This window comes from Ranitomeya imitator, chromosome 5 (assembly GCF_032444005.1).
Source record: "Ranitomeya imitator isolate aRanImi1 chromosome 5, aRanImi1.pri, whole genome shotgun sequence".
Taxonomy (NCBI): Eukaryota; Metazoa; Chordata; class Amphibia; order Anura; family Dendrobatidae; genus Ranitomeya; species Ranitomeya imitator.
Window position 1 is genome coordinate 347,289,362 of NC_091286.1, and position 25,999 is coordinate 347,315,360.

The 25,999-nt window shown below is 42.7% G+C and overlaps 1 long non-coding RNA gene across 1 annotated transcript in view; it reads right to left on the reverse strand.

Annotated features, from left to right (window-relative positions):
• Positions 1-430: 430 nt before the first annotated feature.
• The window catches only part of LOC138637618 (uncharacterized), a 114,676-nt gene continuing 89,107 nt past the window's right edge, over positions 431-25,999 (reverse strand). The window contains exons 2-3 of the long non-coding RNA XR_011312417.1: positions 6,666-6,855; positions 431-807 (exon numbers count right to left, since the gene is read on the reverse strand). This is a non-coding gene — a long non-coding RNA (uncharacterized lncRNA). The remainder of the gene's footprint in view (positions 808-6,665; positions 6,856-25,999) is intronic.

A 25,999-nucleotide genomic window follows, 5' to 3' on the forward strand; every position in this document is an offset into this window, starting at 1 on the left:
ACTAACCTGTCACATGCAACTCGACACACAAAAAGTTGCTACACGCATGTCTCCACACAAAACTCATCTCACAAAAGTCGCTACATGCATGTCGCCACATGCAACTCAACACACACAACTTGACACATGAAACTCGCCCTAAAACACACACAAGTCTGGTATTATCCTTCAAAAATAAAAATCTGATTAATAAGCAGACAAACTACAGGAGCAACAAATGTACCATATAGGAAATACGGCAGCTGTCAGTCACATGACCTGTCTATTATGTGTATGTGTATGTGTATGCTAATATATACTGCCAGGGGGAGGGCTTCCTGTTGGCTGGGGATTTATCAGGCTGCCAATTTAGCTTACAAATACTGAGGTAAAAATACTGACCAAATAACGTGTGAACGTGGTCTAATACAGAAGATGGCATACAGATATATACTATATACAGGGGAGATGACACACGGATATATACTATATACAGGAGAGATGCCACACAGGTATATACTACATATTTTTAAAGTATTATCTAGAGAGTCCATATATATGCTGAACATAAATATAACAGATATTACCCAAAGCCTATATACGGCCATGGGTATATTTGTATACTGATAAAGTACATTGATAAAAGTTCATATCTTCTCACAGGGGGTCCTCTTGTTTAATTTCAGAATCTTGGCTCCCTTTGAATCATCCCAGCACTCCTCAGAGACACCGCTCCACTCCAGACCATCAACTCCACACCACCAGGCCCCGACAATCATGCTCCGAAGAAAAAAACTCCAAGAGCCACCGGTAAGTATTTACTGTAAACTAACAAAAAAGGTTATTAAAAACTGACAGTATCCACAATAAAACTAACACAGAAAAGAACACCTCTTAAAAACACCACTCACATAAAACTTAAAGAAAGGGGGCAAAACTCAACTTTTCATTTAAACCTTTTGGATAAACACAATCAATCCTTTTAATCCATTTGGTTTCCAACTGTGCGAGGGTTTTCTTCCAGTTACCACCTCTTTGGTCAATGAGAATTCTATCAATTCCCGATACTCTCAATAATTTGGCATCGCAGTTGTACATAGTAACATAGTTAGTAAGGCCGAAAAAAGACATTTGTCCATCCAGTTCAGCCTATATTCCATCATAATAAATCCTCAGATCTACGTCCTTCTACAGAACCTAATAATTGTATGATACAATATTGTTCTGCTCCAGGAAGACATCCAGGCCTCTCTTGAATCCCTCGACTGAGTTCGCCATCACCACCTCATCAGGCAAGCAATTCCAGATTCTCACTGCCCTAACAGTAAAGAATCCTCTTCTATGTTGGTGGAAAAACCTTCTCTCCTCCAGACGCAAAGAATGCCCCCTTGTGCCCGTCACCTTCCTTGGTATAAACAGATCCTCAGCGAGATATTTGTATTGTCCCCTTATATACTTATACATGGTTATTAGATCGCCCCTCAGTCGTCTTTTTTCTAGACTAAATAATCCTAATTTCGCTAATCTATTTGGGTATTGTAGTTCTCCCATCCCCTTTATTAATTTTGTTGCCCTCCTTTGTACTCTCTCTAGTTCCATTATATCCTTCCTGAGCACCGATGCCCAAAACTGGACACAGTACTCCATGTGCGGTCTAACTAGGGATTTGTACAGAGGCAGTATAATGCTCTCATCATGTGTATCCAGACCTCTTTTAATGCACCCCATGATCCTGTTTGCCTTGGCAGCTGCTGCCTGGCACTGGCTGCTCCAGGTAAGTTTATCATTAACTAGGATCCCCAAGTCCTTCTCCCTGTCAGATTTACCCAGTGGTTTCCCATTCAGTGTGTAATGGTGATATTGATTCCTTCTTCCCATGTGTATAACCTTACATTTATCATTGTTAAACCTCATCTGCCACCTTTCAGCCCAAGTTTCCAACTTATCCAGATCCATCTGAAGCAGAATACTATCCTCTCTTGTATTAACTGCTTTACATAGTTTTGTATCATCTGCAAATATCGATATTTTACTGTGTAAACCTTCTACCAGATCATTAATGAATATGTTGAAGAGAACAGGTCCCAATACCGACCCCTGCGGAACCCCACTGGTCACAGCGACCCAGTTAGAGACTATACCATTTATAACCACCCTCTGCTTTCTATCACTAAGCCAGTTACTAACCCATTTACACACATTTTCCCCCAGACCAAGCATTCTCATTTTGTGTATCAACCTCTTGTGCGGCACGGTATCAAACGCTTTGGAAAAATCGAGATATACCACGTCCAATGACTCACCGTGGTCCAGCCTATAGCTTACCTCTTCATAAAAACTGATTAGATTGGTTTGACAGGAGCGATTTCTCATAAACCCATGCTGATATGGAGTTAAACAGTTATTCTCATTGAGATAATCCAGAATAACATCCCTCAGAAACCCTTCAAATATTTTACCAATAATAGAGGTTAGACTTACTGGCCTATAATTTCCAGGTTCACTTTTAGAGCCCTTTTTGAATATTGGCACCACATTTGCTATGCGCCAGTCCTGTGGAACAGATCCTGTCGCTATAGAGTCCCTAAAAATAAGAAATAATGGTTTATCTATTACATTACTTAGTTCCCTTAGTACTCGTGGGTGTATGCCATCCGGACCCGGAGATTTATCTATTTTAATCTTATTTAGCCGATTTCGCACCTCTTCTTGGGTTAGATTGGTGACCCTTAATATAGGGTTTTCATTGTTTCTTGGGATTTCACCTAGCATTTCATTTTCCACCGTGAATACCGTGGAGAAGAAGGTGTTTAATATGTTAGCTTTTTCCTCGTCATCTACAACCATTCTTTCCTCACTATTTTTTAAGGGGCCTACATTTTCAGTTTTTATTCTTTTACTATTGATATAGTTGAAGAACAGTTTGGGATTAGTTTTACTCTCCTTAGCAATGTGCTTCTCTGTTTCCTTTTTGGCAGCTTTAATTAGTTTTTTAGATAAAGTCTTTTTCTCCCTATAGTTTTTTAGAGCTTCAATGGTGCCATCCTGCTTTAGTAGTGCAAATGCTTTCTTTTTACTGTTAATTGCCTGTCTTACTTCTTTATTTAGCCACATTGGGTTTTTCCTATTTCTAGTCCTTTTATTCCCACAAGGTATAAACCGCTTACACTGCCTATTTAGGATGTTCTTAAACATTTCCCATTTATTATCTGTATTCTTATTTCTGAGGATATTGTCCCAGTCTACCAGATTAAGGGCATCTCTAAGCTGGTCAAACTTTGCCTTCCTAAAGTTCAGTGTTTTTGTGACTCCCTGACAAGTCCCCCTAGTGAAAGACATGTGAAACTGTACAATATTGTGGTCGCTTTTTCCTAGATGCCCAACCACCTGCAGATTTGTTATTCTGTCAGGTCTATTAGATAGTATTAGGTCTAAAAGTGCTGCTCCTCTGGTTGGATTCTGCACCAATTGTGAAAGATAATTTTTCTTGGTTATTAGCAGAAACCTGTTGCCTTTATGGGTTTCACAGGTTTCACTTTCCCAGTTAATATCCGGGTAGTTAAAGTCCCCCATAACCAGGACCTCATTATGGGTTGCAGCTTCATCTATCTGCTTTAGAAGTAGACTTTCCATGGTTTCTGTTATATTTGGGGGTTTGTAACAGACCCCAATGAGAATTTTGTTACCATTTTTCCCTCCATGAATTTCGACCCATATGGACTCGACATCCTCATTTCCTTCGCTAATATCCTCCCTTAAAGTGGACTTTAGACAAGACTTTACATAGAGACAAACCCCTCCTCCTCTCCGATTTTTACGATCCTTTCTAAACAGACTGTAACCCTGTAAGTTAACTGCCCAGTCATAGCTTTCATCTAACCATGTCTCGGTTATTCCCACTATGTCAAAGTTACCTGTAGATATTTCTGCTTCTAGTTCTTCCATCTTGTTTGTCAGGCTTCTGGCATTTGCGAGCATGCAGTTTAGAGGATTTTGTTTTGTTCCAATCTCCTCACTGTGGATTGCTTTAGAAATGTTCTTACCTCCCATCTGAGTATGTTTTCCTGGGTCTTCTTTGTTCAAGTCTAATGTTTTTCTTCCCGTCCCCTCTTCTTCTAGTTTAACGCCCTCCTGATGAGTGTAGCGAGTCTTCTGGCGAATGTGTGTTTCCCAGGTTTGTTGAGGTGTAGTCCATCTCTGGCGAGGAGTCCATCGTACCAGTAATTCACACCGTGGTCCAGGAATCCGAATCCTTGTTGTCTGCACCATCGTCTTAGCCAGTTGTTTGCATCAAGGATCCTGTTCCATCTCCTGGTGCCATGCCCGTCTACTGGAAGGATAGAAGAAAAAACTACCTGTGCATCCAGTTCCTTTACTTTCTTCCCCAACTCTTCAAAGTCTTTGCAGATTGTCGGTAGGTCTTTCCTTGCCGTGTCATTGGTGCCAACATGTATCAGAAGAAATGGGTGGACGTCCTTGGAGCTGAAGAGCTTTGGTATCCTATCGGTCACATCCTTGATCATCGCACCTGGAAGGCAGCATACTTCTCTTGCAGTTATGTCCGGTCTGCAGATGGCTGCTTCTGTGCCTCTCAGTAGTGAGTCTCCCACCACCACCACTCTTCGTTGCTTCTTGGCTGTACTTTTTGCTGTCACTTGTTGCTGTGTGCCCTTTTCTTTTTTGCTTGCTGGTATTGCTTCATCCTTAGGTGTGCCATCTTCATCCTCTACAAAGATTTGATATCGGTTCTTCAGTTGTGTGGTTGGTGATTTCTCCATGGTCTTCTTGCTTCTTTTGGTCACATGCTTCCACTCATCTGCTTTTGGAGGTTCTCTGACACTTTTTTCACCTTCTGTGACCAGTAGAGATGCTTCTGTTCTGTCTAGAAAGTCTTCATTCTCTTTGATGAGTTTCAAAGTTGCTATTCTTTCTTCCAGACCCCGCACCTTTTCTTCTAAAAGGGCCACTAGTCTACACTTCTGACAGGTGAAATTTGATTCTTCTTCTGGTCGGTCTGTGAACATGTAGCACATGCTGCAGCTCACCATGTAGGTTGTCACATCTGCCATGTTGCTCCTAGATCCTGCTGACTTGCTGTGTGTTTTCCTTCTTGTGTAATCTACTCAGCCAAGCTCTCTTGCAATAATATCCTACAGGCGCGCGGTTTGGCGATGCTTTCCAAGCAGCTGGTCCCGGCTGTACCCAACGATCTTCTAGCTTAGGGAGACTTCACTTTTCCCAGAAGGCACCTGGAATATGCAAATTAGCCTCCTCAAGCTTGAATCCCTGGTTGTGTGCTTGTTTAAAATGCCGAGGTATTGGTTTCAATTCCGCCATATCAGTCGCCTCTCGCGCATTCAGGATGTCCCGGACGTGTTCTCGGACTCGTAGTTTCAGTGGTCTTGATGTTAAACCCACATAGATTTTCCCACATGGGCACTTAGCGTAATATATTACGCCCATCGTGTTGCATGTTATGTGTTGTGTGATGGTGAAATTTTTACCCCCATCACTTGACTCAAACATTGACGCTTTCTGCATATTTGGACATGCAATGCAGTCATTGCATGGGAAGAAACCCCATTTAGGTCCTTTAGATCCAAATGCTTTACTTGGGTCCTCCCCAGGATGGTAGCTGTGGACTAGGATGTCTTTTAAGTTTTTTGATCTTCTATACGTAATAGATGATGTGTTGCTGATGTGTTTGCTGAGGGTTTGATCAGTTTTTAATATTGCCCAATATTTATTCAGGGCTTGTCTCATATCTCTCCACTTTTCGTTATACGTTGAGATGAATCTGATCATTGGGTCTTGTGCATTCCGTTTCACTTTCGGCTGTAAAAGGTTAGTCCGATTTTCTGCCGCTGCCCGTCTCCATCCCTTCTTAATGCTCCTGTTTGAGTAGCCTCGGTTTCTAAATCTTTGTGCCAACTCACCCGCTTGTTGGTTGAATGATGTCTCATCAGAGCATATTCTTTTTATCCGCAGGAATTGTCCCGTGGGTATAGCATTCACCACCTGTTGAGGGTGGGAGGATGTGGCGTGAAGAAGGGAATTTACAGCAGTTTCCTTGCGGAACACATCAGTCACTAACACATTAGATTCTCCTTTCAAAATGAGTATGTCAAGCAATTCAATCCTGGTTTGACTATACTTACACGTCAGTTTCACGTTGATGTTGTTGTTGTTCAACATGTTCACAAACGCCAGGAGCTCCTCCTCTGTTCCCTGCCAAATCATAAGGATGTCGTCGATAAATCTAGCCCAAAACAGGACTTTTTCGATGTCAGCAATGGGATTAGTGAAGAATATTTTACGTTCCCACGCCCCTAAAAAGAGATTTGCATATGAGGGGGCAAATGCCGCCCCCATAGCCGTACCTTGCTTTTGTAGGTAGATGGTATTTTTAAACATAAAATAATTGTGTTCCAGTGCAAATCCTAACAAGGCCATGAGGAAGTTAGACAATCCAATATCATAGTCGGACATTCTTAGGAACATTTGTACGGCTTGCATACCGTCTTTGTGTTGAATCGACGTGTAGAGAGATTCTACATCTAAGGATACAAGCCACATGTCATCTTCCATGGGGATACCTTCCACTTTGCTCAACACATCTCCAGTGTCTCTAATATGTGATGGCAGGGTTTGTACAATGGGTTTAAGATGAAAATCTAGGTACTTACACGTTGTTTCGCATAGGCTTGCATTCCCCGACACAATGGGTCTTCCAGGTGGGTTTGACAGACTTTTATGGATTTTTGGGATAAAGTAAATACATGCTGTCATCGGATACACAGGTACAAGGTTGTCTCTCAGATCTTTCGTTATTATCCCCTCTTCGAAGGCTTTGTTAAGGATTTCACACAGCTCATTCTGGAAGGCAGATGTAGGGTTATAAGTTAGTCTTTTATAACAGCATGTGTCTCTAAGTTGTCCATACTATATACAGGGGAGATGACACACAGGTATATACTATATAAAGGGGAGAAGACACACAGGTATATACTATATACAGGGGAGATGACACACAGGTATATACTATATACAGGAGATGACACACAGGTATATACTATATACAGGTGAGATGACACATACATATATACTATATACAGGGGAGATGACACACAGGTATATACTATATACAGGAGGAGATGACATACAGATATATACTATATACAGGAGGAGATGACACACACATATATACTATAGACAGGGGAGATGACACAAAGGTATATACTATATACAGGAGGAGATGACACACAGGTATATACTATATAAAGGAGCAGATGACACACAGGTATATACTATATACAGGAGATGACTTACAGGTATATACTATATACAGGAGGAGATGACACACGTATATACAGGAGATGACATACAGGTATATACTATACAAAAGAGGAGATGACACATAGGTATATAGAGGAGGAGATGACATACTATATACAGGGGAGATGACACAGGTATATACTATATACAGGAGATGACATACAGGTATATACTATATATAGGAGATGACATACAGGTATATAGTATATACAGAAGAGATGACATACAGGTATATACTATATACAGGAGATGACACATAGGTATATACAATATACAGGAGATGACATACAGCAGGTATATACTATTTACAGGGGAGATGACATACAGGTATATACTATATACAGGAGATGACATACAGGTGTATACTATATATAAGGGAGATGACAAACATGTATATACTGAGGGGAAAATGAGAGGTGTGAGGTGAAAATGAGGGGTGTGAGGTGAAAATGAAAAGGTGTGAGTGCAAAATGAGAGGAGTGAGGGAAAATAGTGGAGTGATCGGAGAATGACAGATGTGAGGTCGAAATGACAAGTGGTAGGGGGGAATGAGAGGAGTGAGGGGGAAAATGAGAGGTGTAAGGGAGAAAATGAGAGATGTGAGGGGGAAAATGAGAGGCGTGATGAGAAAATAAGAGAAGTGAGGTGCTATAACTAACCACAGATATTTACTATGCCCAGGCAACGCCGGGCTCTACAGCTAGTGGATGAATAAAATAAAGGTCTCACAATCCCAACATTAAGAGCACTGTGCATTTTTTAGACATTACATAAATCATTTTGAGAAATCCAGACTTCAAGATTTAGGAACCAATTTATTGAGACTAACGTTATACATGCCAGTCTATATGAGGAGACATTTTGAAGTAGCATGTGCCAAATTCATTAAGAGGAACATGACACTTAAAGCACCACTGCAGCGTTTTTTTTTTAAATTTCACCATTGTAATAAAATGTAACGAAAGTTCCCTGACTTTAGTATTATAATATTAGTATTATCCTCACCTTCAGTTGTTCCCAGCACTGTTCTGGTCCTGTGCCACTATCTTGTGACCGTAACTTCTGACTGATCAGAAGTGAAAGGTATCTGGCACAAGTTCTCTATATAAGTTTACAAAAGCCTTTTTCTGGCTCTCATAGTCTTACATTGAGCAGTGACTTCCCGCTCACCCAGCAAACACTGGAACGATCCGGCGGGTCACAAACTGCAGAAGACGAGAGGAGCAGCTGGAAAATATAATACTATGGGAACTTAGCTTAACCCCTCTCTGACCTTAGACATACTATCCCGTCGAGGTGCCCTGGGCCTATCTGACCCTCGACGGGATAGTACATCAAAGCGATCAACCGCGCTCACTGCCTATCGCAGCTGACATCCGGCACAATGTGCCAGGAGCGGTCATGGACCGCCCCCGGCACATTAACCCCTGGAACACCGCGATCAAACATGATCGCGGTGTGCCGGCGGTATAGGGAAGCGTCGCGCAGGGAGGGGGCTCCCTGTGGGCTTCCCTGAGACCCCCGTAGCAACGCGATGTGAACGCGTTGCTGCGAGGGTCTCCTTACCTCCCTCCCTGCTCCAGGCCCGGATCCAAGATGGCCGCAGCATCTAGGTCCTGCAGGGAGGGAGGTGGCTTCACAGAGCCTGCTCAGAGCAGGCACTGTGAAGCCTGCAGTGCTCTAAGTCAGATCACTGATCTGACAGAGTGCTGTGCAAACTGTCAGATCAGTGATCTCTGATGTCTCCCCCTGGAACAAAGTAAAAAAGTAAAAAAAATTTTTTCCAAATGTGTAAAAAAAAAAAAAAAAAAAAAAAACCAAAATAATGAAAAAAAAATATTCCCATAAATACATTTCTTTATCTAAATAAAAAAACAAACAATACAAGTACACATATTTAGTATCGCCGCGTCCGTAATGACCCAACCTATAAAACTGTCCCACTAGTTAACCCCTTCAGTAAACACCGTATGAAAAAAAAAAACGAGGCAAAAAACAACGCTTTATTATCATACCGCCGAACAAAAAGTGGAATAACACGCGATCAAAATAACAGATATAAATAACCATGGTACCGCTGAAAACGTCATCTTATCCCGCAAAAAACGAGCCACCGTACAGCATGATCAGCAAAAAAATTAAAAAGTTATAGTCCTCAGAATAAAGCGATGCAAAAATAATTATTTTTTCTATAAAATAGTTTTTATCGTATAAAAGCGCTAAAACATAAAAAAATAATATAAATGAGGTATCGCTGTAATCGTACTGACCCAAAGAATAAAACTCCTTTATCAATTTTACCAAATGCGGAACGGTATAAACGCCTCCCCCAAAAGAAATTCATGAATAGCTGGTTTTCGGTCATTCTGCCTCACAAAAATCGGAATAAAAAACGATAAAAAAATGTCACGTGCCCGAAAATGTTACCAATAAAAACGTCAACTTGTCCCGCAAAAAACAAAACTTCACATGACTCTGTGGACTCAAATATGGAAAAATTATAGCTCTCAAAATGTGGTAACGCGAAAAATATTTTTTGCAATAAAAAGCGTCTTTCAGTGTGCGACGGCTGCCAATCATAAAAATCCGCTAAAAAAACCCGCTATAAAAGTAAATCAAACCCCCCTTCATCACTCCCTTAGTTAGGGAAAAATTAAAAAAATGTATTTATTTCCATTTTCCCATTAGGGTTAGGGTTAAGGCAAGGGTTAGGGTTAGGGTTACAGTTAGGGTTGGGGCCAATTCTGCGTTGAAAAAGTAAAACAGTGCTCCTTCCCTTCTGAGCTCTCCCGTGTGCCCAAACAGGGGTTTACCCCAACATGTCGGGTATCAGCGTACTCAGGACAAATTGGACAACAAATTTTTGGGTCCAATTTCTCCTGTTACCCTTGGGAAAATACAAAACTGGGGGCTAAAAAATAATTTTTGTGGGAAAAAAAAAGATTTTTTATTTTCACGGCTCTGCGTTATAAACTGTAGTGAAACACTTGGGGGTTCAAAGTTCTCATAACACATCTAGATACGTTCCTTGAGGGGTATAGTTTCCAATATGGGGTCACTTGTGTGGGGTTTCTACTGTTTAGGTACATTAGGGGCTCTGCAAACGCAATGTGATACCTGCAGACCAATCCATCTAAGTCTGCATTCCAAATGATGCTCCTTCCCTTCCGAGCCCTCCCATGCACCCAAACGGTGGTTCCCCCCCACATATCGGGTATCAGCGTACTCAGGACAAATTGGACAACATTTAGGGTCCAATTTCTCCTCTTACCCTTGGAAAAATACAAAACTGGGGGCTAAAATATAATATTTGTGGAAAAAAAATAATTTTTATTTGCACGGCTCTGCGTTATAAACTGTAGTGAAATACTTGGGGGTTCAAAGCTCTCACAACACATCTAGATGAGTTCCTTAGGGGGTATACTTTCCAAAATAATGTCACTTGTGGGGGGTTTCTACTGTTTAGGTACATTAGGGGCTCTGCAAACGCAATGTGATGCCTGCAGACCATTCCATCTAAGTCTGCATTCCAAATGGTGCTCCTTCCCTTCCGAGCCCTCCCATGCACCCAAATGGTGGCTCCCCCCCACATATGGGGTATCAGCGTACTCAGGATAAATTGGACAACATCTTTTGGGGTCCAATTTCTCCTGTTACCCTCAGGAAAATACAAAACTGGGGGCTAAAAAATCATTTTAGTGGGAAAAATTTTTATTTTTATTATTATGGCTCTGCATTATAAACTTCTGTGAAGCCCTTGGTGGGTTAAAGTGCTCACAACACATCCAGATAAGTTCCTTAGGGGGTCTACTTTCCAAAATGGTGTCACTTGTGGGGGGTTTCAATGTTTAGGCACATCAGTGGCTCTCCAAATGCAGCATGGCGTCCCATCTCAATTCCTGTCAATTTTGCATTGATAAGTCAAACGGCGCTCCTTCCCTTCCGAGCTCTACCATGCGCCCAGTGGTTTACCCCCACATATGGGGTATCAGCGTACTCAGGACAAATTGTACAACAACTTTTGGGGTCCAATTTCTTCTCTAACCCTTGGGAAAATAAAAAATTGGGGGCAAAAATATAATTTTTTGTGAAAAAATATGATTTTTTATTTTTACGGTTCTGCATTATAAACTTCTGTGAAGCACTTGGTGGGTCAAAGTGCTCACCACACCTCTAGATAAGTTCCTTAGGGGGTCTACTTTCCAAAATAGTGTCACTTGTGGGGGGTTTCAATGTTTAGGCACATCAGTGGCTCTCCAAACGCAACATGGCGTCCCATCTCAATTCCTGTCAATTTTGCATTGAAAAGTCAAATTGCTCTCCTTCGCTTCCGAGCTCTGTCATGCGCCCAAACAGTGGTTTACCCCCACATATGGGGTATCGTCGTACTCAGGACAAATTGTACAACAACTTTTGGGGTCCATTTTCTCCTGTTACCGTTGGTAAAATAAAACAAATTGGAGCTGAAGTAAATTTTTTGTGAAAAAGAGTTAAATGTTCATTTTTATTTAAACATTCCAAAAATTCCTGTGAAACACCTGAAGGGTTAATAAACTTCTTGAATGTGGTTTTGAGCACCTTGAGGGGTGCAGTTTTTAGAATGGTGTCACACCTGGGTATTTTCTATCATATAGACCTCTCAAAATGACTTCAAATGAAATGCGGTCCCTAAAAAAAAATGGTGTTGTAAAAATGAGAAATTGCTGGTCAACTTTTAACCCTTATAACTCCCTAACAAAAAAAAATGTTGGTTCCAAAATTGTGCTGATGTAAAGTAGACATGTGGGAAATGTTACTTATTAAGTATTTTGTGTGACATATCTCTTTGATTTAATTGCATAAAAATTCGAAGTTGGAAAATTGCGAAATTTTCTAAATTTTCACCAAATTTCCATTTTTTTTCACAAATAAACGCAGGTAATATCAAATAAATTTTACCACTATCATGAAGTACAATATGTCATGAGAAAACATTGTCAGAATCACCAGGATCCGTTGAAGCGTTCCAGAATTATAACCTCATAAAGGGACAGTGGTCAGAATTGTAAAAATTGTCCTGGTCATTGACGTGCAAACCACCCTTGGGGGTAAAGGGGTTAATATCACTCCAGCGGTAAAATAAAAAAATAACGCTGAAGTGGTGCTTTAATGAAATCGGTACATTAGTGGCGTATGCCTTCTTATGCCTTGCCAGAAATGTTAGGCAGGTCAGGGACTGGAGTAGCATGCCACCGCTATTAATGAATGTGATGGGCAGGCGTAGACACACCCTTCACTGGTAGAGCTGCCGGAAACTGGCAAATGATGCAGAATTTTTATGCAGCTTGGTGTTGTGCAATAACTTCAAGACTAGCCAAAACAATCCAACTCTGTACATACCTACTACAACTATCTACGGATACAATTACCATTGCTGCCACCTGAAGAAGGCATCTTTGCCTGTTTATCACCTTGAGGTATTACAGTATCTGTTAATTCACAGTTGCCACCATAACTTGTTACTCATCTGCCTGGCTCCATGCTCTCTTCCATCCTTCCTCTATAGCCAGTTCCCTATGTGCTATTCCATGCCAATGCAATGCTATGGGGCAGTGCAGATCAGCGATTATTTTCCCATGCCGATTCGGCAAGAGAAAACAATCACAGCATGCTGTAAGTGCATCTTAGAATTGGCTTGCATGCACCCATACAAGTCTATAGGTGCGTGTGATAAATCAGACTGAACTCGGATATCATCCGAGCGCAGTTCGATTACCTTGGATGGAGGAAATGGAGAAATTACTTTCTCAGTCTCCTCCGCACCTGTGCTGCAATTCTCTCAAGGAAGAGAATCGGAGCAGTGAGCTGACAATGGGATCAAACTCTGACAGACTCCCTTAGGCCAGTCTCACACGTCCAGATAATTCCGGTACCGGAAAAATTGGTACCGGAATTATCCATGTCCGTGTGCCCGTGCGTCTCTGTGGCACATCAGTGTGGCACACGTGTGCCGCCCATGTGCCGAATGGGTACCACACGCACCGTGCAGGAGACAGCGCTAGAGATAAGCGCTGTCCCCTGCATCTGGTGCTGAAGCCGCGATTCAAATCTTCTCTGCAGCAGCGTTTGCTGTCGAGAAGATATGAAAAATAAAATACTCACCCGGCTCCCTCACAGTGTCCTGTCCTGGCCGCAGCTTCTCCTGTATGCGGTCACGTGGGGCCGCCCATTACAGAAATGAATATGTGGCTCCACCCCTCCACATACATTTACTGAATGTATGTTCAGTAAATGCACTCAATACTTGGTCGGGGCTCCTTTTGCATCAATTACTGCATCAATGCTGCGTGGCATGGGGGCAATCAGCCTGTGACACTGCTGAGGGGTTATGGAAGCCCAGGTTGCTTTGATAGCAGCCTTCAGCTCGTCTGAATTATGGGGTCTGGTGTCTCTCATCTTCCTCTTGACAATATTCTCTAATTTCCTGGTAGACAGCTGTGCTGACTTTGGTCTTGATAAAACACAATGTATCTATACCAGCAGATGACATGGCTCCTCAAACCATCACTGATTGTGGAAACTTCACACTAGACCTTGGAAATCAAGGTCCCAGAGTCTGGAGGAAGAATGGAGAGGCAGACAATCCAAGCTGCTAGAGGTCTAGTGTAAATATATATTTTCTAGTCTATACAGTATGTAAAATAAAGGGCAGGTCACTGAAAGATCAGTGACCTGTCATAAGCCATACAGTTGAATATGTAAGCTGAGCACCACATAAAGCCCCACCCACAGGCCGCCCCGCAGCAAGAGAATTTAACTAACTGAAAATAAAGATTAAACAACAACCACAAGAGGGATTTCATCAACCAAGGTATCATTTTAATCAGTATAACAGTGCCAAACTGACAGAGTATGTAGTTTACTGAGCAAAATCCTGCTGACAGGTTCGCTTTAAATCTCATTTGCTAAGTCCTAGTTACCCGTTCAGTCGTCTTATTCACAATGACTCTTTGCTTCCTGCCTTTTAGCCAGGTCCTTTACCTATCTGCATTTAGTTTTTCCTCGTCTCTGCTTGTGGAGCTTCAGCATAAGGTTAGACGTGACTTATCTTTCATGAATCCGTGCTGGTTGTCAGCTTAGAGTGTGAGCCTGCAGCTGTGATCGGAGGTATAAAGTTTACCTCTGGTCACTGTCGTCGGCTGATGGGCCCTCAACTCCCATCAGCCTATACCTGCTGCCGCTAATAACTGTGAAAGCAGGCTGTGGCTGACAGAAGTATTTATCAGCTGCCGCCTGCGTTATGAATGAATTAAAAAAACTGGCATGGGATCTCCTGTTTTTTGATAACCAACCAGGAAAAACTCACAGCTGGGGGTGCAACACTCAGCTGTCAGCTTCAGCAAGGCTGGTTATCAAGAATAGAGGGGTCCCCACACTTTTTTTTAAATTATTTAAATAAATAATTTAAAAAAAACGTTGTGAGGTTCCCTCGTTTTTGACCATCAGTCTTGGCTGGTAGTCTCAGGCTGGTAAGGGGCCATGGATATTGCACCCCCCCCCCAGCCTCAAAATAGTCCGCAGCCAACCCAGAAAAGGCGCATGTATTAGATGCACTTTGCTGGGCTCTTCACACTTGCCCTGTAGTGGTGGCAAGTGGGGTTCATATTTGTGGGGTTGATGTCACGTTTGTATTGTCCGCTGACATCAAGTCCAAGGCTTAGTAATGGAGACGCATCTATAAGACACCTATCCATTAATAATCCTATAATTATATTGTAAATAAACACACAATCAGAATAAAGACCTTTAATTGAAAGACTGACACAGACTCCTTTAATGATTCTAAATTAAACCATACTCACGTCATCACTTATTCCATTGAAGCCATCGTCTCCTGTAATAAAACAAAAATAAAAAACAACAATATCCCTCACCTGAACAAAGGACTGAGAAAAAGACACATGCTGAAAACTTCCCTGCTCACCAGAAACTGGTGAAACAATTTTTTGGTATTATCTGCTGTGTATCCTTGTAGTTTCTATTGTGGTCTTGTTATTTCATGCATTTATATCCTTTTTCTTCGCCTTACATGTGGCATGCACCTATTCACTTTATATCTATATTGCTTGAACCTATTGAAACTATATTACTATTTGTTTTAAGGCCCCGTCACACATAGCGAGATCGCTAGCGAGATCGCTGCTGAGTCACAAGTTTTGTGACGCAACAGCGATCTCAGTAGCAATCTCGCTATGTGTGACACGTACCAGCGATCAGGCCCCTGCTGTGAGATCGCTGGTCGTGTCGGAATGGCCTGGGCCATTTTTTGATCGTTGAGGTCCCGCTGACATCGCTGAATCGGCGTGTGTGACGCCGATTCAGCGATGTCTTCGCTGGTAACCAGGGTAAACATCGGGTAACTAAGCGCAGGGCCGCGCTTAGTAACCCGATGTTTACCCTGGTTACCATCCTAAAAGTAAAAAAACAAACGCTACATACTTACCTATCGCTGTCTGTCCTCGGCGCTCTGCTTCTCTGGTCTGGCTGGGAGCGCCGGTCAGCCGGAAAGCAGAGCGGTGACGTCACCGCTCTTCTTTCCGGCCGCTGTGCTTACAGCCAGACCAGAGAAGCAGAGCACCGAGGACAGACAGCGATAGGTAAGTATGTAGCGTTTTTTTTTTTTTACTTTAACGATGGTAACCAGGGTAAACATCGGGTTACTAAGCGCGGCCCTGCGCTTAGTTACCCGATGTTTACCCTGGTTACCGGGGACCTCGGGATCGTTGGTCGCTGGAGAGCTGTCTGTGTGACAGCTCTCCAGCGACCAAACAGCGACGCTGCAGCGATCCGGATCGTTGTCGGTATCGCTGCAGCGTCGCTCAGTGTGACGGGGCCTTTAGGGTCTATTATCTGTGTGTAGTAAAATTGATAAGGCAGCTTCATTCTTTGGGTCAGTACGATTAGAGTGATATCACATTTATATAATTTTTTTATGTTTTGGCGCTTTTACACAAAGACTATTTTATAGAAAAAAAGAATTTTGTTTTGCATTATTTTTGTTCCGAGAGATATAACTTTTTTATTTTTCCACTGATGGAGATGTATGGTGGATTATTTTTTTGCGGGACAAGATGACTTTTTAGCAATATAATTTTTATTTACATTTGCCTTTATGATCAATATTGATCATAGCGTTTTAGTTGTTAAACTGATTCGCTGATTGGTCTCGGCAACTGCCTGTCATAGCTGCCGCGACCAATCAGCGACGGCCACAGTCCGGAAGAAAATGGCCGCTCTTTCCTTCCCGCAGTCAGTACCCGGCGTCCGCATACTCTCCTCCAGTCAGCGGTCACACAGGGTTAATGGCAGCGTTGTCCGCGGTGTAACGCACTCGGTTAACGCTGCTATTAACCCTGTGTGACCACCTTTTTACTATTCATGCTGCCTATGCAGCATGAATAGTAAAAATATCTAATGTTAAAAATAATAAAAAAAATAAAAAATAGTTACATACTCACCCTCCGGTGGCCCCCCGGATCAGGAACCGGCCTTTCCCGCTCCGCGCGACGCCCCGGTGACGGCTGCATGCATTGCGGTCTCGCGAGATGATGATCTACGGTCTCGTGAGACCGCTACGTCATCATCTCGCGAGACCGCAATGCAATCTTCAGACCGGAGCGCGCGACACGCATCGGGAAACGGCTGCTTCGATCCAGAGGCTCCAGGAGGTGAGTTTGTAACTATTTTTTATTTTATTTCTTTTTTTTTAACAGGGATGTGGTGCATACTACGTGACTGGCCAATATACTACGTGACTGTGCTGTATACTACATGGCTCTGTGCTGTATACTACGTGACTGGGCAAGCTGGGCAATATACTACGTGGCTGGGCAATATACTATGTGACTGGGCAATATACTACATGGCTGGGCAATATACTACGTGGCTGGGCAATATGCTACGTGGCTGGGCAATATGCTACGTGGCTGGGCAATATGCTACGTGGCTGGGCAATATACTACGTGGCTGGGCAATATACTACGTGGCTGGGCAATATGCTACCTGGCTGGGCAATATACTACGTGGCTGGGCAATATACTACGTGGACATACATATTCTAGAATACCCGATGCGTTAGAATCGGGCCACCATCTAGTGTTCATATATAGCTTCTTCTTTGCATAAAGCTTTAACTTGCATTTGTCGATTGCGCAGGGAAAACTACATTCACAGACAAGGATTTCTGGCAGCATTCCCGAGTCCATGAAGTGACTTGAACAACAGAGTAAGGGTATGTGCACACGTATCTGTGAGGGCTTCGGATTTTCCGCAGCGGATTTGATAAATCTGCAGTGCAAAACCGCTGCGGTTTATCCTGCGGATTTATCGCGGTTTCTATTGCAGATTCCGCTGCGGGTTTACACCTGCAGTTTTCTATTGGAGCAGGTGTAAACCCGCAGGGGAATCCGCACAAAGAATTGACATGCTGTGGAATGTAAACCGCAGCGTTTCCACGCATTTTTTTCCGCACGTGCACTGCGGATTTTGTTTCCCATAGGTTTACATTATACTGTAAATGCATGGGAAACCGCTGCGGACCCGCAGCACAATCCGCAGCGTGTGCACATACCCTCATGCAGTGCTGCTTGAGGGTCCATAGATCATGAGTATCTTAGGCTACTTTCACACTAGCATGGCGATGGCCCCGTACCAACGCAAACTGCGAAAAAAATGAACAACGGGGGCAGCGGATGCAGTTTTACAATGCATCAACTGCCCCATTGTAAAGTCCGGGGAGGAGGGGGCGGAGCTCTTGCCGCGCTTGCGCGGTAGAAATGGCGGACACGACGCACAAAAAAAACGTTACATTCAACGTTTTTTTGTGCTGACGGTCCGCCAAAACACAACGCATCCGTCGCACGACGGATGTGACGTGTGGCCATACGTCACAATGCGTCGCTAATTCAAGTCTATGGAGAAAAAACGCATCCTGCAGGCAACTTTGCAGGATGTTTTTTCTCCAAAACGACGCATTGCGACGTCCGTCACACGACGCTAGTGTGAAAGTAGCCTCATACTGATCACTTACTTTTCTAGGCTTTTGCTAACCCTGCCACAACTTTTTCAGATGTGTGGCTGCTATCAAATTCTAAATAGGCACAGTTTTACAATCTCTAAATAGTGTTCTATGTTCTGTTGTGAGTAAAGTATGGCTATAAAAGATCTCCAAATCCCATTCCCTTCTTGCATTTCAAATATTAGAAAGGTCAGATGTTTGCTTGTGAGCCAATTAGAAACTTTGAATTATCATATACAGCTCTGGCAAAAATTAAGAGACCACTGCAACATGTTCAGTTTGTCTGATTTTTCTCTTTAGGCCGGCGTCACACTGGGGTATCGCATCTGATGCGAGAATATCGGATGCGATATGCTAATGACACTCGGCTCTTGCTCGCAGTGTCATGCGTCTGTGCTCCGATTCTCTCGCACAGGGAGGATCGGAGCACAGCTGCGGAGGAGGCGGAGAAATGAATTTCTCCATCTCCTCCATTGCTGGGGTCCGCTTATAGTGCACATCACTCTGATGATATCCGAGTGGTGTGCGCTGTCTCACTCGCACCCATAGGCTTATATGGGTGCGAGTGAGCTGAGAGTTTTCCTCGGTCCGAGACAATCGCAGCATGCTGCAATTGTCTCGGACCGAGAAAAACGGCCGACAAAAAGTCGGCTGCTGGGAGCGGCCCCATATGGTAACATTGGTCCGAGTGCAATGCGATTTTTTATCGCATTGCACTCGGCCGTTTTAAACGCCAGTGTGACGCCGGCCTTATAGGTATACTAGATGGTGGCCCGATTCTAACGCATCGGGTATTCTAGAATATGCATGTCCACGTAGTATATTGCCCAGCCATATAGAATATTGCCCAGCCACGTAGTATATTGCCCAGCCACGTAGTATATTGCCCAGCCACGTAGAATATTGCCCAGCCACGTAGTATATTGCCCAGCGACATAGTATATTGCCCAGTCACGTAGTATATTGCCCAGCAATGTAGTATATTGCCCAGCCACGTAGTATATTGCACAGCCCACGTAGTATACAGCACAGAGCCACGTAGTATATTGCCCAGCCACATAGTATTTAGCACAGCCCACGTAGTACGGTATATTGCCCAGTCACGTAGTATATTGGCCAGCACAGAGCCACGTAGTATAGAGACTTTAAAAAAAACAAAAAACATATACTCACCTATAGCCCGTTGGAAGTCGTGCTATACTTACCATCCGCCACCTTTGCCGCTCCTCGCCACGTTCCTGGGATCGCTCCATTGCAAGCTGCAGCTTGCAGTGCCAGGGCTGGTGTGAGCAGGACCTATGATGACGTCGCGGTCACATGACCGTGACGTCACGGCAGGTCCTTGCCGCACACCAGCCCTGGGACGGGACCGGAAGCTGCTGCTTGCAATGGAGCGGTCCCGGGAGCGTGGCGAGGAGCGAGAAAGGCAGCAGAGGGTGAGTATAGCAGGATTTTTGTTTTTAATTATTTTTAACATGACATATTTTTACTATTGATGCTGCAAAAGCAGCATCAATGGTAAATAGTTGGGGACACACAGGGTTAATAGCAGCGGCAACGGAGCGCGTTACACCACGGGCGGTTACCACTGCCATTAACCCTGTGTGAGCGGTGGGGATTACGGAGCGGGCGCCGGGCAGTGAGTGCAGGGGAGTAGGGGAGGAACTAATCGGACTGTGGCCGTCGCTGACTGGTCGCGGCAGCCATGACAGGCAGCTGCCGAGACCAATCAGCAAACGAATAACCGTGACAGAAGGACAGACAGACGGAAGTACCCCTTAGACAATTATGTATATAGATTTGTGAGTAAAATGTAAATTGTTCTTTTATTCTATAAACTACTGAAAACATGTCTCCAAATTTCCAAGCAATAAATTTTGTTTTTTTTTCTGAAAAGGAGAAATGGTCAAAATAAAAAAAACAGTGCTTTCAGGCCTCAAATAATGCAAAGAATACAAGTTCATAATCATTTAGAAACAACAATACTAATGCTTTAACTCAGGAAGAGTTCAGAAATCAATATTTTGTGGAATAACCATGATTTTTAATCACAGCTTTCATGCGTCTTGGCATGCTTTCCACCAGTTTTTCACATTGCTTCTGGCGCAAAAATTTAAGCAGTTCTTCTTTGTTTGATGGCTTGTGACTATCCATCATCCTCTTGATTACATTCCAGAGGTTTTCAATGTGGTTCACGTCTGCAGATTGGGCTGCCCATGACAGGGTTTTGATGTGGTGGTCTCCTAATTTTTGCCAGAGCTGTATGTAGTGGGGAAGAAAACTATTACAGTATATTTACCATAGTGTACCAAACAAATGCTTTTCTATCTCAGCCTTCGAGTTTGGAGGCAGAGCACACAGTCATAAAATTTTATGTGCACCACTATACAATAATTATTATTTATTTATATAGCACCATTAATTCCATGGTGCTGTACATGAGAAAGGGGTTACATACAGAGTTATGGATATCATTTACGGTAAACAAATTTACAATGACAGACTGATACAGAGGGGAGAGGACCCTGTCCTTGTGGACTTACACTCTACTTATGCAGGTTATTGGTGTTCCACCATGGGATGGTCTCAGGATGAGAAATATGTTACCATATACCTTATACGCATTAAACATACAGTTATATGAAAAAGTTTGTGCACCCCTATTAATCTTAAGCTTAATGTTTTATAAAAATAGTTTTTTTGCAACAGCTATTTCAGTTTCATATATCTAATAACTGTTGGACACAGTAATGTTTCTGCCTTGAAATGAGGTTTATTGTACTAACAGAAAATGTGCAATCTGCATTCAAACAAAATTTGACAGGTGCATAAGTATGGGCACCCTTATCATTTTCTTGTTTTAAATACTCCTACCTACTTTTTACTGACTTACTAAAGCACTTTTTTTGGTTTTCTAACCTCATTGAGCTTTAAACTTCATAGCCAGGTGTATGCAATCATGAGAAAAGCTACTTAAAGTGGCCACTTGCAAGTTGTTCTCCTGTGTGAATCTCCTCTGAAGAGTGGCATCATGGGCTCCTCAAAACAACTGCCTAATGATCTGAAAACAAAGATTATTCAACATAGTTGTTCAGGGGAAGGATACAAAAAGCTGTCTCAGAGATTTAACCTGTCAATTTCCACTGTGAGGAACATAGTAATGAAATGGAAGAACACAGGTACAGTTCTTGTTAAGGCCAGAAGTGGCAGGCCAAGAAAAACATCAGAAAGGCAGAGAAGAATGGTGAGATCAGTCAAGGACAATCCTCAGACCACCTCCAGAGAGCTGCAGCATCAACTTGCTGCAGATGGTGTCACTGTGCATCGGTCAACTATACAACGCACTTTTCACAAGGAGAAGCTGTATGGGAGAGTGATGCGAAAGAAGCCGTTTCTGCAAGCACGCCACAAACAGAGTCGGCTGAGGTATGCAAAAGCACATTTGGAGAAGCCAATTTCTTTTTGGAAGAAGGTCCTGTGGACTGATGAAACCAAGATTGAATTGTTTGGTCATACAAAAAGGCATTATGCATGGCAGCCAAAAAACACAGCATTCCAAGAAAAACACTTGCTACCCACAGTAAAATTTGGTGGAGGTTCCATCATGCTTTGGGGCTGTGTGGCCAATGCCGGCACCGGGAATCTTGTTAAAGTTGAGGGACGCATGCATTCCTCTCAGTATCAACAGATTCTTGACAATAATGTTCATGAATCAGTGACAAAGTTGAAGTTATGCAGGGGATGGATATTTCAGCAAGACAATGATCCAAAACACCGCTCCAAATCTACTCAGGCATTCATGCAGAGGAACAATTACACTATTCTGGAATGGCCATCCCAGTCCCCAGACCTGAATATCATTGAACATCTGTGGGATCATTTGAAGAGGGCTGTCCATGCTCGGCGCCCATCAAACTTAACTGAACTGGAATTGTTTTGTAAAGAGGAATGGTCAAAAATACCTTCATACAGGATCCAGGAACTCATTAAAAAGCTACAGGAAGCAACTAGAGGCTGTTATTTTTGCAAAAGGAGGATCTACTAAATATTAATGTCACTTTTCTGGTGGGGTGCCCATACTTATGCACCTGTCAAATTTTATTTGAATGCATATTGCACATTTTCTGTTAGTACAATAAACCTCATTTCAAGGCAGAAACATTACGGTGTCCAACAGTTATTAGATATATGAAACTGAAATAGCTGTTGCAAAAAAAACTATTTTTTATAAAACATTAAGCTTAAGATTAATAGGGGTGCCCAAACTTTTTCATATAACTATTAGGTCAACTAGCCATTTTCATTGTTTGTTGCTGTCACGAATGATCTCACAGGGTACAGCCATATTCTATGTTTTTCTTGACTTCAATGCCATACTGAGGATGTTGTCTTCTAGAAAAAAAAGGTATAGGAATAATCCTTATGACTAAAAAGCACACACTAAACATGCAGTTGATTTAATTGTCGCCTCTGTACAGAGTCTTTGATCCTTGCCCAGCATATTCTCATGACATGATCGTGAGGATGACACAACATGCATTAAAATCAGAACTTATCCAACTATCAAAGTTGCAGAGTATTTTCTCTAATTTAGGATTCATATCCATTTGTGCGAGAAACGTCTCATCTGTAATTTTTTTCTCAGCCGAAATCGGACTGAGAAGAAAAAAAAATCACAGCATTCTGCGGTTTGCTACGTATCTCAGATGAGACTCGCCAATGTAAGTCAATGGGTGCGAGAAAAAATCTCACAGCACTCGCACCATGCGAGTGCTGTCTGATTTTTACCTACCGGTGTCCTTTGAAAAGACAGTAATTCATATGCGGCTACTGTAAAATCACACTGACAGGTTATAATAGAAAAGATAGAATAGATACAGTGGGGCAAAAAAGTATTTAGTCAGTCAGCAATAGTGCAAGTTCCACCACTTAAAAAGATGAGAGGCGTCTGTAATTTACATCATAGGTAGACCTCAACTATGGGAGACAAACTGAGAAAAAAAAATCCAGAAAATCACATTGTCTGTTTTTTTAACATTTTATTTGCATATTATGGTGGAAAAGAAGTATTTGGTCAGAAACAAAATTTCATCTCAATACTTTGTAATATATCCTTTGTTGGCAATCACAGAGGTCAAACGTTTTCTGTAAGTCTTCACAAGGTTGCCACACACTGTTGTTGGTATGTTGGCCCATTCCTCCATGCATATCTCCTCTAGAGCAGTGATGTTTTTGGCTTTTCGCTTGGCAACACGGACTTTCAACTCCCTCCAAAGGTTTTCTATAGGGTTAAGATCTGGAGACTGGCTAGGCCACTCCAGGACCTTGAAATGCTTCTTACGAAGCCACTCCTTCGTTGCCATGGCGGTGTGCTTTGGATCATTGCCATGTTGAAAGACCCAGCCACGTTTCATCTTCAATGCCCTTGCTGATGGAAGGAGGTTTGCACTCAAAATCTCACGATACATGGCCCCATTCATTCTTTCATGTACCCGGATCAGTCGTCCTGGCCCCTTTGCAGAGAAACAGCCCCAAAGCATGATGTTTCCACCACCATGCTTTACAGTAGGTATGGTGTTTGATGGATGCAACTCAGTATTCTTTTTCCTCCAAACACGACAAGTTGTGTTTCTACCAAACAGTTCCAGTTTGGTTTCATCAGACCATAGGACATTCTCCCAAAACTCCTCTGGATCATCCAAATGCTCTCTAGCAAACTTCAGACGGGCCCGGACATGTACTGGCTTAAGCAGTGGGACACGTCTGGCACTGCAGGATCTGAGTCCATGGTGGCGTAGTGTGTTACTTATGGTAGGCCTTGTTACATTGGTCCCAGCTCTCTGCAGTTCATTCACTAGGTCCCCCCACGTGGTTCTGGGATTTTTGCTCACCATTCTTGTGATCATTCTGACCCCACGGGGTGGGATTTTGCGTGGAGCCCCAGATCGAGGGAGATTATCAGTGGTCTTGTATGTCTTCCATTTTCTAATTATTGCTCCCACTGTTGATTTCTTCACTCCAAGCTGGTTGGCTATTGCAGATTCAGTCTTCCCAGCCTGGTGCAGGGCTACATTTTTGTTTCTGGTGTCCTTTGACAGCTCTTTGGTCTTCACCATAGTGGAGTTTGGAGTCAGACTGTTTGAGGGTGTGCACAGGTGTCTTTTTATACTGATAACAAGTTTAAACAGGTGCCATTACTACAGGTAATGAGTGGAGGAAAGAGGAGACTCTTAAAGAAGAAGTTTCAGGTCTGTGAGAGCCAGAAATCTTGATTGCTTGTTTCTGACCAAATACTTATTTTCCACCATAATATGCAAATAAAATGTTAAAAAAACAGACAATGTGATTTTCTGGATTTTTTTTTCTCAGTTTGTCTCTCATAGTTGAGGTCTACCTATGATGTAAATTACAGACGCCTCTCATCTTTTTAAGTGGTGGAACTTGCACTATTGCTGACTGACTAAATACTTTTTTGCCCCACTGTATATACACATAGAATACATATATATATATACATATACATGTCAGTGACACACACAAATATATGCTAGTTCATTTTCCCACACTCCAAAGTTTAGCGCGAGTCAGGCTGTGGCGGAGCGCAGCTTCAGTGACGTCACCGCTAGTTACTGAAGCTCCGCTCCCTAATCTCATTCATTCATCAGTGGTTTACAGCCGGGGCAGTCACATCTCGGCACCGTCCTTGTTGTAAACTGTATATACCCCAGTTATGGATTACGGCGTGGGACACATCGACCGACAGGTATGGGTATATTGTTGGTTTATGATTTTATGTTTATTACAGGAGATCGAGGGCGTCGGGGAATTCTGAGTACAGTAAAGATGGGAAACTGTGTAGTTGTATTTTATTAAAATATTTTATTCTGGCTGTGTCTTTATTTAACCCCTTAACTTTTGGATTAGTCATAGATAGGTGTCTTATTGACACCTCTCCATTACTAAGCTGGGCTTGATGTCACCTTTCAATACAAAGGTGACATTAACCCCAAACTAGTATCCCACTTGCCATCGCTACAGGACAAGTGGAAAGAGCGAGGCTAGGTGCTGGAATTGGTGCATCTTACAGATGCGCCTTTTCTGTGGGGGCCGAGTGCTGATGTTTTTAGCCGGGGGGCAATATAGTCGCTTCCTAGACTATTAATATCAGTCCAAAGCTGTCTGCATAGCCTTCGCTGGTTATTAATTATGGGGGGATCCCATTTTGGGGTGGTCCCCATTTTAATAGCCAGTGAAGGCTAAATATACAGCTGTGAGCCGATATTAATAGCCTGGGAAGCTCCATGGGTATTACCCACTTCCCAGGCTATAAACATCTGCCTCCAGTCGCTGGCTTTCCCTCTGCTGGTTTTGAAAATTGCACGGGAGCCCACGCCATTTTTTTTGTAAAATAATCTTTTATTAATTGCATACATGTCCCCTAATTTGCACACACTGTACTAATTGTATTTGTCAGTGACATCTATGAATTTACCTATTCTATATGTATTTACTGTATGTAATCCATCTCTTTTATCCTGTTGGATCCTGCAGTGATTTTCTCCAGGCAGCGGGGCTCTGTGTGCAGGCGCAGGGCAGGTTTAGAATGCTATTGACCTGCAGATTAACCCC